This window comes from Mesoplodon mirus (genome assembly GCF_964341445.2).
Source record: "Mesoplodon mirus genome assembly, chromosome: 7".
In the NCBI taxonomy this organism is placed as follows: domain Eukaryota; kingdom Metazoa; phylum Chordata; class Mammalia; order Artiodactyla; family Ziphiidae; genus Mesoplodon; species Mesoplodon mirus.
The window spans coordinates 116,509,151-116,522,119 of NC_138983.1; the positions used below are offsets into that span (position 1 = coordinate 116,509,151).

General features: G+C 37.3%; 1 pseudogene across 1 annotated transcript; it reads right to left on the reverse strand.

The window, feature by feature from the left end:
* Window positions 1-244: 244 nt before the first annotated feature.
* On the reverse strand, window positions 245-11,522 carry LOC309808943 (U3 small nucleolar RNA-associated protein 25 homolog; annotated as a pseudogene). Its single transcript has 3 exons — window positions 11,328-11,522; window positions 4,830-5,010; window positions 245-2,389 (listed from the first exon to the last, which is right to left on the reverse strand). The product of its transcript is annotated as a U3 small nucleolar RNA-associated protein 25 homolog (transcript).
* Window positions 11,523-12,969: the final 1,447 nt, after the last annotated feature.

A 12,969-nucleotide genomic window follows, 5' to 3' on the forward strand; every position in this document is an offset into this window, starting at 1 on the left:
TAACAAGTCAGACATTTAGTATTTTTTTTCACAACAAAAGAATTTATGGCGTACAAAAAAATTCACAAGTAGAAGATTCCTTCTATCAACTTCTCAGAGTTCCATGAGCTCTCCCCTGACCTCTGAAAGATGGGTTTTACCAAAATCTGGTTTACACGGAACTTTTCAGGTATATATGGCCTGAAAAGAAAGAAGTATCTGCTAAGAACCTGCCTGGTGCTCCTTCCTTGTTGCAACCCTTCTTTGTGTAAGTGATCAGAATCAGGTCCAAGAGACACAGAATCAAGCATGATATATCACACCAAACACCATTTCCTGTCCAACCAATTCTCATCTCTCTCCAGTAATGAAGAGGTGGACGTTCTTCTTGGACTGCAGCATCTGTGCAGCCCGTTCCACCCCGACCACAGCAGACAGCCTCTGGGCATCGTACTTGGAGTAGAGGACAGTGCAGGTCCAGGCAGCTTCCTCTCCTCTGGTGGTGGCTTGCAGCATGTTACAGACTTCACTGTAGAAGTGGGGATATGTTGGCAGCTCATAGAAAATCAGGTTCCTGATGCCTTTTATTGTGTATCTTTTGTAGAAATGGAAGCACTCTGTGAGGAGCAGGAACTGCTTCTCTCCTTGAAGGAAGAAGTGTCTGGCCCTGGAAACACCAGACTTCTGGGTGTACTCACAGATATGAGTGAAGTTCAGTTCCTCCTTCTTGAAGTAATTTCGGAGACGCACAAAGTCAAAGTAGGAGGGGATATAGATAAGCGTGTGAGACATGACTGCATCATGATACTGAGGCAAAATCTTGTTGACGAAAAAGTTAAACCTGGCATCAATCACTGAAGCTAGGTTTTCAGGTTCCATCCTCTGGAAGACATGTGGGAGCTGCACCAGGACATGACTGATGCAGCCTGTCATCGGGACGTTCCTCACAGCCACCTGGCCTTGCACATTGATGCAGTACTTGTTGAACACAGAGTTGATCTGGGCATCCTGCAGGGCCCCAAACAGCAGCGTCTGATGATAGTACTTGGACCAAGTATTGAGGTTCCACATGCGCACTCGAGAAAAGTCCCCCCCATGTGAGTCCAAGGGCAGTAGGTTCAAGTGGTTCATCAAATGCAAGACATGCTCCCAGTTCTGCATCAGGTAAATGTCAGCTTGAACAATGATGAGAAGCTCAATAGAAGATAGAAAGTCAAAATCTCTCTTCTTCTCTCCTTCTCCACCAATGATGGTCCTCAAGCCCAGAGGGGAGGCAATGAGGATGTCTGACGAATAGAAGGGGGCATAAAGTCGGATGCTTCTCTGCAGTATTGCCACTCCAGTCCTGAAGTGGTCATTGATGTTGCCGACAAATACAGCTTCATAATCCTCAGGTCTCTTCAGGTTGGATGGTCTCTCCTTGGGATCTGAGCCATACTCTCCATTAAACCTCTTTTTGTTGCTTACAATTATTTTCTTCTTGCTGTCGCCCTCAAGAAGACTGATGAAGAGCTGTACCACCCGCAAAGCAGCTTCCCGGAATGGCACCACTATCAGCACCTTGGGCCTCGTTAGCCCTTGGTCCCTGAAGTCATCATCATCACCCAACCCAAGTTTCTGGCTTCGGCATCTGCTGTTGTTGGCAAGCACCTGGGCATTGGCTTTGAGAACGTGATTTATCACATGCAGGCAGTACACGTGGCGGATCTCTTCCCCTTTCTTCAGGGCAGTCCTTTCTGGGTAGAACAGGTCCTGGTAAGAATTCATAATTAAGAAGAGCTCTTTCTGGAGGTGTGTGAAGGGGCTACTTGAATTTGGGGGACCAGAGAGGAACTGGCTGTTGGTCTTGATCCAGGTGGATTCCAGAGGCTTCTGGAGATGAAGTGACTTTAAGTCAATGTCCTTTGGGGGTTTAAAGGTTTCCAACTGTTGAAACCTGGATGAAAAGACAAGCTGGCCCAGGATGGGCCACTTGTGATGCTTTCAGAGAACAGTTGCCTCCTCTTTCCTCTTCGAGAAAGTTGGTTTCTAGGCTGAAGAGTGACTCATGTTTTGCATCTGTAAACTCCTCTGGGGATTCCTCTGATGTGCCAGGTGGCCCATGCCCATCTTTTCCTCTTCTGCATGTCAGTAGACTCTACTGCCATCTCTTCCTCCACAATGATGTCACTATCGCCGTCTTCAAGATTCATTTCTGTCTCATCTATAACACTGTCTTCTTCCTCTTCCTCCTCCTCATCTTCCTTGGAAACATCCTTTAATGTGGCAAGTAGTCTGTTGTAACCAGAAACTTGTTCTGGTTCACTCTATGCTTCACTTTCAGAACTTGAAGTATCTAAACTCTCTGACAGTTGACAAGTCTGTGGTTTTGCTTCCTTTCTGGAAACCCTCCAAGAATCGCATTTTGCACCTGGAAGTAGTCTCGTCAACCCACTCACCAGACATTTAGTATTGTACAATGTTCCAAATACATAGCAGTATGTTTAATACTTGTGTATTAAGCTGAAGAATTCAGCTTCTCTGATGAACTATCATGTGTTCGTGCCCACCAAGATTGAAAATACTATATGGCTGACATGCCATACAATGGTTTGGGAAGTGTGGGTATTGCTTTTGCAGTCTTGTGACAGAAATACTGACTTCTAGTCTTGCAGATGGTTGTTAGTGCTTGAGGGAGGCAGATTTTCCATTTTCTTATGCTGTGCTGCATCACAAAGCACTGTCCTTGAATATTGCTGTGATGATCACTGGTCTTGCTTTACCTTGCTTTTATGTTAAAGTAAGTTATCAAAATAAATGAATAGATAGATAAGTAGATAGATAGATAAATAAGTAGGTAAATGCTGGCATGCAAAAATAGAAAGGATTTCCTCTTCTTGCCTCAAAAAATGGAAAAATGTGTAGGTGAAAAAGGGTAAATAAAAAATATATATTAGTTTCATTTTCTATACAACGTTTTTTGTTTTTAATTGTGAAAAATCGAAATCAACTATTAGGACATTTTTAGTGAGAATTTAAAATACATAGATGTTTATAAAAGCTTGTACCTATCTGTGTCTATATCTATATCTATTTATCTGTCTATGTATTTTGTGAAACAGAGAGCAGTATATTTTGACATTAGCAAATACACACACAAACACACACACACACAGAATACTATGGATTGAAGGACATCGAGTGGTGCTTAAAGGAAAGCATGCATCCTGAATAACATAGAGTTTTAAAAATTAAAAAATACTCTTTGTTCTACCAAATAAAAGACTAGATAAATGAATATTACTTTCAGAGACTGCATGTTGATATTAAAACTTTATAACTTCTGAAAATAAAAAAAAAGAGAACTTTTAGTTTTAGAAGTGAAATCTGTAGTTATACACAGTGCTTGCCCATTCACACAGAGAAAAAGATAATACAACTCTCTTCACAGATGATACAAAAACAAAATGAAAGAAGTTTCTTTGTTGTAAAAACAAAGAGTAAGACATTTACTCAAAATGTTTCATCTCTTTAAATATACAAAAATTTCTTAATATTATTTGCTAGACACTTGCTTTACATTTGGCTAGCTAAATAACATTTGACAGTTATTGAGTAGAGTAATTGCTTATTGAAGAGCGATTATTTTATAACCATAGTTTTGGAAGAAAAAGCAATGAAAAGTCATCAAAATACAACATTGAAAATAGGAATGTTTTATTTGGGATGCTATGATAATTTACCCCTTCATGTGTGTACTGCAAAACCCCACAAAATTGTTACTAACTGTTATGTTTTCCAGAACCAAAAGAAACTGCAAGTTAAGCTCAAACTGAATTGAGATGGAGATATTCAACGTTATAGAGATGTACGGGCAACAATTCATTGCAGGATCAAATCCCTTACTGTGTGCTAACACTAAAGATACAGTAAGATATGTCTATTTCATTTTGTTTTTTAAATTTTTGACTTAGATATTCTGTCCTGGTTATTGCATTCAACCTAGTTTCACACTTCAATATCATGGTTCAATTTCTAAGATCATTGTTTAGAGAAAATGAACTAACTTTAACAATTAAATACTCTTGCACTGGCCATGTTATTATTGAAGCTAGAAAATCTTTCAGCTATAAATAGTATTAATCATGTGACTAAAAACGTAGAGCCTCCTTTTCCTGAAATGTTTTACAATAGAAATTTTAATTCTTAAATATGACTTTAGGAAATATGGCTTCTTCTGTACATGGGATACTTATTAGTAAGAGGAATACTGAGTATGAGGTTTAATGATTAGGAAATGAATCCTTTGTGCCTCTATTTCTTCTTTGTAAATTAATTCTCACCTATCTCTTACCTTAGATATTTGTTTTCTTAAATAACAGCCCTATGGTTAGATTTTCTATTTTTAAATATAGATTTCATTGTATTACATATGAATTCAATGAGTGTTTCTCTGAATTGAAAGAAAAAATTAGAAAAATTTACAGAAACTAAAATATTGTATTCCAAACCATAGCCACATGATGATAATGGAAGTATCTATGAGAATATATTCCTAAAAATGAAACATTTATGAATTTTTATAGAAATATTTCATTTTTAAGAAAAAGTACTTATTTATAACAAACCTATATTAGAAAGTAGGTGTGATACATATGAAACAATTTTTTATCACTTAGCTTTATTTTTATTTAAAAGGTATTCTCTTAAAGCATGTTTTATCTTTAAAAACCTGTTATTTAAAGCATTGCTATTTTACTCTCTTTCCATCCCCAACCTACTAGAACTCCAAAAATGCTTTTGAGAAGAGAGGAAAAAAGGCAATATAATTGAACATCTGGAATTTTGAATGATTTAAAATATTGTCTTACATGTTGAAGAATACTGAGGAAGCAGAAATGGGGTGGGTCGAAGATGGTTAAAATAGGAGTCACTCGTGGCTCTCAGGTTTGATACAAGGTATGCTATATTTAGTAATACATTCTGCACTGGGGTGCCACTTAAGTCGACACTACACTGTAACTTTAACAAAGCATTGTTCCCGCCACAGATCTGTGAGGTGAAATGACACTGACTCACTTTCTTGGCTTTGATGTCTCCAGTAGCAGCTTATCCTGGTGTGTTAAACGTGAAGGTAAACCATTAAAAGAGGGTACACCAGAGATTTAGTTTCACAAACTCATTTTCTTTTTCTTTTCCAGCTCCTTCCCTCTTTATTTTTTTGAGGAAAACTAGTTTTTAGTAGCTAGACACGAAAGATGCACAAAATGAGAATTTAAAATGATAAAGCCTGAATGGAATTTGTATCATTTCCTTTTCTAGCTGTAGCCTTTGTCACTACAAAACAAATGTCATGGAAGTAAGAATAAAACATCTCACACATTAAGACTGAATGATAGCTCATTCATATGACAGTGACTGGGCTGAGGACAGAACATTTCTCAGAATGTAGCCATTCTTGTGGCAAAGATTATGACAAGGAAAGATGGTGCAAAATTAACAAATTCTTAGATCTTTATAAAGAAATCTTATGATTCTTTCTAATGTTAGCCTTTGTATTATATTAGCTAAAAAGCAAAAAAGGAGGGGGGCAGGGTCCAGGATGGGTTGGGGTGAGGGGGAATCCTTCCTTAAGTCCACATCAAATTTGTTCCTTTTTAGTCTTGCCAAAGAAGCCTGCTTGGGAATGTCTCTGTTTCTACCAGTAGATGTCACTGCAAGCAACAGAAATACCCCAGGGGCAGGGAGAGCTATTATTGGGATGATAGAGCCCTAAAGGACACAATGAAAGAAAAAAGGAGAGCATATCAGTGGTAATTTCTGTCTTAAACAACAAAAGCCCCAGATGATTTGGGTTTTAATTTGATCTGATTCGTCCTTGCCATTATGACAGGAATGTCTAATGAGGTTCTGTATAGTGTGGCTTTAGAGCAGAAGCCATTAGGACCTGCGGCCCCCTTCTTTCTGGGCCCAGTGCTCCTTTGGCGAGTAGCTGGGATTGCTACTTAGCCCTTGCTTGGGCTTTGCCTCACTCTGTAATCTGGGTTTAAACTGCAGATGAAAGGGATATCATGGGGGGAGTTGTGTATGGTTCTCATTGCTACTATTTCAGAGCTGTGAGTCGCATTGGATGGGGGATGCCCGTTGCAGGACAGTCTCTCTACTTCTCCCTCTTGCTCTCTTCCACAGGGGTGAAAGCAAGTGGTGGTTTTTAAAATATTCTTTTTTCTTTTGCCCATCTCAAATGCACATGTCTGAGCATTATGATGAGAGAGAGAGAGTGTGTGTGTGTGTGTGTGCGCGCGCGTGCATGCGCACATGCCCATGTTCTGACATTTTGTTCCATCTGGCGATTTTTGCAGATTATGTACAATAAGTCAGCCTCTGGTGAGCAGCTGCAGCTTGAAATTTAAGTGCCACAAAAAAGCACATTTTTTCTCAGCTAAGAGCCTCGAACAGGTTCACATGTGCACTCATGGTTCTATATCAGTTAACCCGGGGTTAAATTGCATAGTTTCAGAGAAGATCTCAGATTAGAAGAGTTTATTGTGGTTATTTTGCCTTCCTCTGGACAACACCATACCCTTTTCTTCCATGCATTCTGCAGACCCCCTCAAATGTCTTCTTTTTGATGAAATAAAGTGGGATCAAGGCAGGAGTAACTTCAAACCTGTTTGAATATCCATTTCCACATCTTTTCTTTAATTCATCCGTAATGGATGTGCCTATCTCGATGACTGTGGCCTAATTAATGAGAGCCAGGTGTACGCTGCCCTGATCACTAAGGTCTCTGTATCCTGCTTAGGATGGCAATACTGTCGTCCCTTCTAACTTAAAAGACTGACTTTTAGCATTGACTGAAATTCAGATAATCTGCGGTGATATGTTTACCTTGTCCTGAAGCTTGTCCCAAGAGTATTCTGGCTTTTTCTGTGTCCCCTGAAGAGCTGGTAAAGGTGACAGCCTCACAGATCTCTTTTGCTCCAGTCTCAAAAAAAATCAGTCAGATTTCCATTAGTCCTCACGGCTGTTTTGAACACCAGCCTTTTATTTTACACTTAAAAGAAAATCTGTCAAGTATTTTGGTCACCAAGTATATCCTACCTACAAATGTCAGATGGTGATGATTAGATCCTATATACTAGACATCATTTGAAAAAAAAATCCAGTTTTCTGTCACTAGTAATTTCCATGCCTTTAAAATAATTATTTGCAATACTTAAAATATTTTATAGGCTGCTTTGACTGAGCTATGAAAAAAGATTTGTTGGTAGGGTTATGTAATGCTGAGATCCTCTATGGGAAGGATAAGAACAAATGAAAGGTAAACAAAGTTATTGTGTTTTCTCTTAAAAATTGTAGGTGAAAAATATAGAATGGTAGATTAAGCTATTTTCTTCCAACTGCAAAAGGATAGAGCAGATTGAGATCATTTTCATCTGAATACAAATTTTACTATAAATTATAAGAAAAAAATACATATTATTAAGCTAAATGTGATGTTTTCCCTTTAAATGTTCTATCGTTTGCATTTTGCTTGTCTCCTTGGCTCTTAAAATCTTCTGGTCCTCTTTTCTGGATTTATTTCAATTAGTTTTGGATCTGTCACCATAAATTCTCTGAAATTGCTTATTCTAAGAGATTTCAATATTTACTCTGATGACGTTTTGTGATTCTCAACACATAGGAATTCTTAGTAGTTTTGAATTTACTTTGTATCCTTTAGTCCATATAAATCTGGCAATCAGGATTTCTCTCAGTTTAATTTGCTTTCTGTTGAGGATTTAAATGATATTATCCTGAAGCTTTAGCCAACCACTTCCATTCCCTAATCCTTGGCCTTCTTCACTGGTGAAAGGCTGTTCTCAGTTTTCTTGGTTCAGTTTAACCCTCCTAGTTAATCTCCGACTTCTGGTAAATTGTCATCGTGTTTGAAATCTGCAATTGTAACTCTTTTCTTAAAAAAAAAAAATCCTGCGCACAAAGGACAATATGACGAACTTATATCACCTTTTTTTTTATTATTTTAACTAACAGCAGTGGAAGAAAGTCGCTGCCGATCAGCTCTAGGAATATCTTAACTGTCATCAGATCTAGAATGAATTTGCCAGGATTTTTGTCCTTTCATAGCACATAAATTGCACTTTTAACGTTAGAACTGGTCCGATGGTCTCCCTGACACTCTCAGGCTCTTTATAGAGCTGCTGAGCTTAGGCCTTTTGGCTGGGTGGCTCTTGCCTTCCAAGAGGAAATCTATTAAAATGTATTTCAGTCCTACAAAGGTCTATCTGGCATTGCTTTTGTTTCTCATTTAATTCCAGGTTTCTTCAGTCAGGACTCATCAAACAGATTAGTGGCTCTTGCATAATAAGGTGCCTTCAGGGTTAGATCCAAATGCTGTAGAGATTTATACATTAACATGCACACAGCTCTGGAAGACAGACACACTCTGATCAGCTCTATCCATGTAGATGACGTGCAGATCATTCGCTCCACTTCAAGAAATATTCTACAAGTTCTTTTCAGTGGATCTGTTTATTTGGCTGACTGACTTACTGTGGGGAAATCGCCAAAAGTTTTCTAAAGTTGAATCCAGATAAGGAAGAATTCCTTTTGACTGGATTTTGTCCCTAGGTCGATCAACACTCTTCCATCACACTGAAAGTTGGCAATTCACTCATAGCACTGGTCCCAAAGGGGGAAAACCTTGGTTTTATGCTTGACTCTACTCTGTCATTTCTGAATCGTGTAAACATAAATATTAAACTGTCACATTTTCCTTTGAAAAATATAGCAAGGATAAATAATATCTATTTAATATTTGGAAGTGTTACTTTCTGATTACCTATTTTCACGTGGCTTGCTGAAATTCCTTATAATTGGATGGATTGGGCAATAACTTTCTAAATGTATACATTTCAATGCTTATTTCAGGGAAGGTAAGCAATATTTTATCTCCTGAAAAATGACATATTGAACCTGACTCTGTCTCTCGATGTGTCTGAGAGAGGAATGGATTTAGAGATTCCTGATCTTCCCGGACCAGGGATCGAACCGTGTCCCTTGCACAGGTAGGCAGATTCTTAACCACTGTGCCACCAGGGAAGTCTCCCTTTGTTCTAGACTTTTGACTTTCACTAGTATAGAAAAATAATCTCCTGTGAGGTTTAATTTAAACTATCCAAAGAATGCTTTAGGATCTGATGTGCAATGGCTCAGGTGGCAATGAAGTGTCATTTTACCTTGTTCAACTGCCTGTGCATTTAGTCCTAAGGATTGAGATCCAGTTTCAGGGCAGAATCTTTATGGTTCTGTGCCCTGACCAAATACCAATACTAAATACAATTGTAACAAACTTTTTTCATTGTTTGCTTTTTGTTTGTTTGTTTTTGCTTTTGTTTTTTTCTTAACAGGAAAGTGAACTTCTTCTTGGAAATAGACACAATTGTTAGTCATAGGTATTCTTTTTGACTGTCAGCACTTTCACTGACATTCATGAATTATTCCAGTTGCATAGATCTATAAGGAAGTATGGTTGAAACATAAGAAACTATCTTCTGATCCACTTACATTTGGATAATTCTGGAAAGCTCAGAATTCTTCTCCTCATAATTCAACCAAAAAAGTCTAAAACAAAGGTAAACTGAAAAATTTCTTTCATAGATCATACTTACTTTTTATTCATTTAATATGTATTGATCTTAGTGATTTACACATTAATGCATTAGTTTGTTAATTTATGATCCAATTTTCTTGTATGCAGGGTAGCATGATTTACACATAAGCATGATTTGTAATTGGAAAAGATTGGAAAAAAAAAGTCCATCATTGAGGGTGGTTGAATAGATTATAATTTATTCATTCAATGGACTACTCTGCTACAACAGAAAAAAAAATTAAAGGATGGAAACACTTCTTATGTACTGATATGAAAAATTCTCCATAAAATATTATGTAAAAAAGAGAAGTCATAGAAGAGTAGGACTTGGTGTCAAATGTAGAGAATATTTGTATGTATTTGCATTGGATTGACACACTAGAAGTCTAACAAAAATGATAATTTTGGAGGAGATGGGGACAGAAAGGAGGATGGAGTGAGAGTAAAATTTACACTGTGGACCTTTTTTACATTCCATGTTTTTTTTTAAATGCAATACTATTCAAAAATTAAGTGAATTTTGTTTGTATCTAGTACTTATTGTACTCCCTAATATTTACTTTTTAAATTTATTTCACAATATTCATGAAGTGTCTGTGACTCTCAATGTAAACAAAGGAAGAAATTTGCAAGGTAGTATGGTTTCTGTGAAAGGGAAGATGTGGAATTAAACCTATGGTCTACATTATCTAGTTGTATCACCTTATAAAAATAATGTATTTTCCTAAACCTCAGTTTGATAAAATGGAGTTAGGAGTGCTTCACAGGATTCTTTTGAAGCTCAAATTACATAATATACCTTAAAATGAATGCAGTTTACTTTTGCTGTTACCACGGTTACTAGAAAAATCAATCTAAGAAAATGTATCTGGAGTTTTCCTGTAAAGAAAAAAAAATCCTATCTAGAATTATTTCCATTATTTTGTATATCTATGTCATCAGAACTCATGGGCTTCTTCTCGCCACTTGCCAAAGACACATGTGCTTATCTACTCAATCATACTGGCGTAAGAGAAATGTGAAAACAAACCACAAAGGATAGCCCTAAATAATACAGAGACAGATATGTGTACAGCTCTTCTTTATTTTCTTTTTTCTATTATTTCCTTCATCTTTAAGATAACGTAGTGCATTATAGGAACAGGTCAGATCCACAGTTTAAAACCCTTAGCAACTCCTGCGCTTGTGGTCTAGAGTCTGGTTTTGCCTGACTTGAAGTGGACTAGGACAGATAAATCCAGGGTCAGAATTGCAATGAATAAAAGTGGGCTCTAATACATTGTCTAAGGTGGATCCCCACTGCACAAAAGAAAAAGAGTTTTCATGTCTCCTGAGATCAGAGGCAGTTTCGACGAAGACTTACTTCTTAGAGTGGGCCAGAGAAGGAGGAGAAAAAGAATGAGAAGCTATTATTTCTATTATTACTACTGCTGGTGGGAACAAAATGGCAAAAGAATAAACGGTGCAGTAGGTGATAGTGTTTCTGTAGCCCCCGGCTACAGAATGCTGTGTGGGAACCTGCAGAACTAAGGAGCTGGGCTACTGAGACAGAGTTCTCTCTCACTTTAGCTTTCCACCATTTTGATCCTTCTTTTACCACCTTTTAAAATCTCCTTCACTGGAATTTACCATCAGTCCTCAGAGAGTGTGTAGAAGGTCCCGTAGGGCTTTGCCCAGATACCCTCTTCAAAGAGTGACATCACTCTTTCACCAGATGCTGGGTAAGTTGATTGCTGATGTCATGGCTGCATTTTTCACTGGGCACTGCCCTCGGAAGCAGAGAACTGTATTGCACAAGGCTAGGTCCTTTGTCTGGCTGATGATGGAACACAGAGCCAAATTGCTTTAAGTTGGGATAATTCTGAAGAGCCATCCAGTTCTCCATATGATTGGCAGCGTCCTCCATTGTACCATACTGAGGGTCAACTTCTTCCTCCCTTCCTCATTTCCTAACAGTGTAGCTGCCAATAGCACTTCCCAACAAACCTTCCAAATACACCTCTCTGTGTGAGTCTGTTTCTGAGAACTCAATCTAAGATAAGCATGCTAATATCTTCAGTGATGGCAAAGGTGCCTGTGTTTGACTTTAGCTGTTTCTCAAATCATGAACAAGTAAGCATATTACTCAAACTCAAAGGTCCTGACATACAGGATCAATTTGGTTTATTTTCTGCCCTCAGATATTCAGTCATTCCAAGGGGTCTCTTCTAGATTTGGACTGCAATCTTCAAACTAAGAAGACTTTACTAGAAACCCTCAGAGAGTAATTTTTACTAAAGAACATTGTTCTTCAGATAGCTTTTCAGAATTTCTAGGGGGGGGGGTCTAGTTAATAAAAAATTCTTCTTCAAGTTTATCATAAATTTTGTTTTCTGTTTGTTCCAGAATAACAATAACCCCAAGATTGATCTTGGAGTTTCTAATATCTTCCATAAATTATAGCTCAATATCTGATTAGGTCACTTATGGAAAATCTGCCTGATTTACTTCATTAGAGAGATAGAAGTTATATTCTTATGACTACTGCTATGAACCTGAAAACGATCTTGATATTTATTTCCTTTTCTGAATCGTAACAGACTCATAACCATTATTAAATGCTAGCTTAAATTCCACAGTTATACCAGCGACCTCATCTTATTAGACCATTTTCTTCATGATTGCCTTCCTTTTTAGATTCTGGTAGTCAATTAAATCTTGATGATTTACCAACTGCTAATACATGGGCTTGATTTCCCTTACTGATTCTGTTCCTCCCAAAGTTGACTGAAGACTTTTAAAGACATTTTTATATTACTCTTGCATTCACTAGAGTATCTAGAGTAGCAGTTATAACACGCCAGTTTTATCAGTGACATGCAGTTCATCTGTAAAAAGCTAAGGCTGACGTCTAAGTGATACTAATTATGTTTCTACTTTATAGAGAGAAACTGTAGGGTTGTGGTTAGGGAGTGGCACTCTAACAACAAATTTGTGTTCAAATCCCAGGACCACAAGCTTCCAGCTGTTGACTTTGGCATATCACGTAATATCCTTGAACTTTAATATCCTTTTCTTTAAATTTAGCATGGTAAGAATTCTTATCTCCCAGAATTACTGGACATACTAACGGCTCACTTAATAACTAAAAGGTATTTATCACGTGATTAATGAATGCTAATTATTATTGTATTAAAATATTATTACAACATAATTTTGGATTCACTGTTACAAAGAAAAGAGCATAGTATTGTATGTAACTGGTATTAAAAATCAAACACTATTCTATTTAACATCTTTCTGATTATTACCTTTTCTCATTTAAATCACTTTGGTTTATAAATAGAATGAAATATTTTTAGGGACAGAATGAT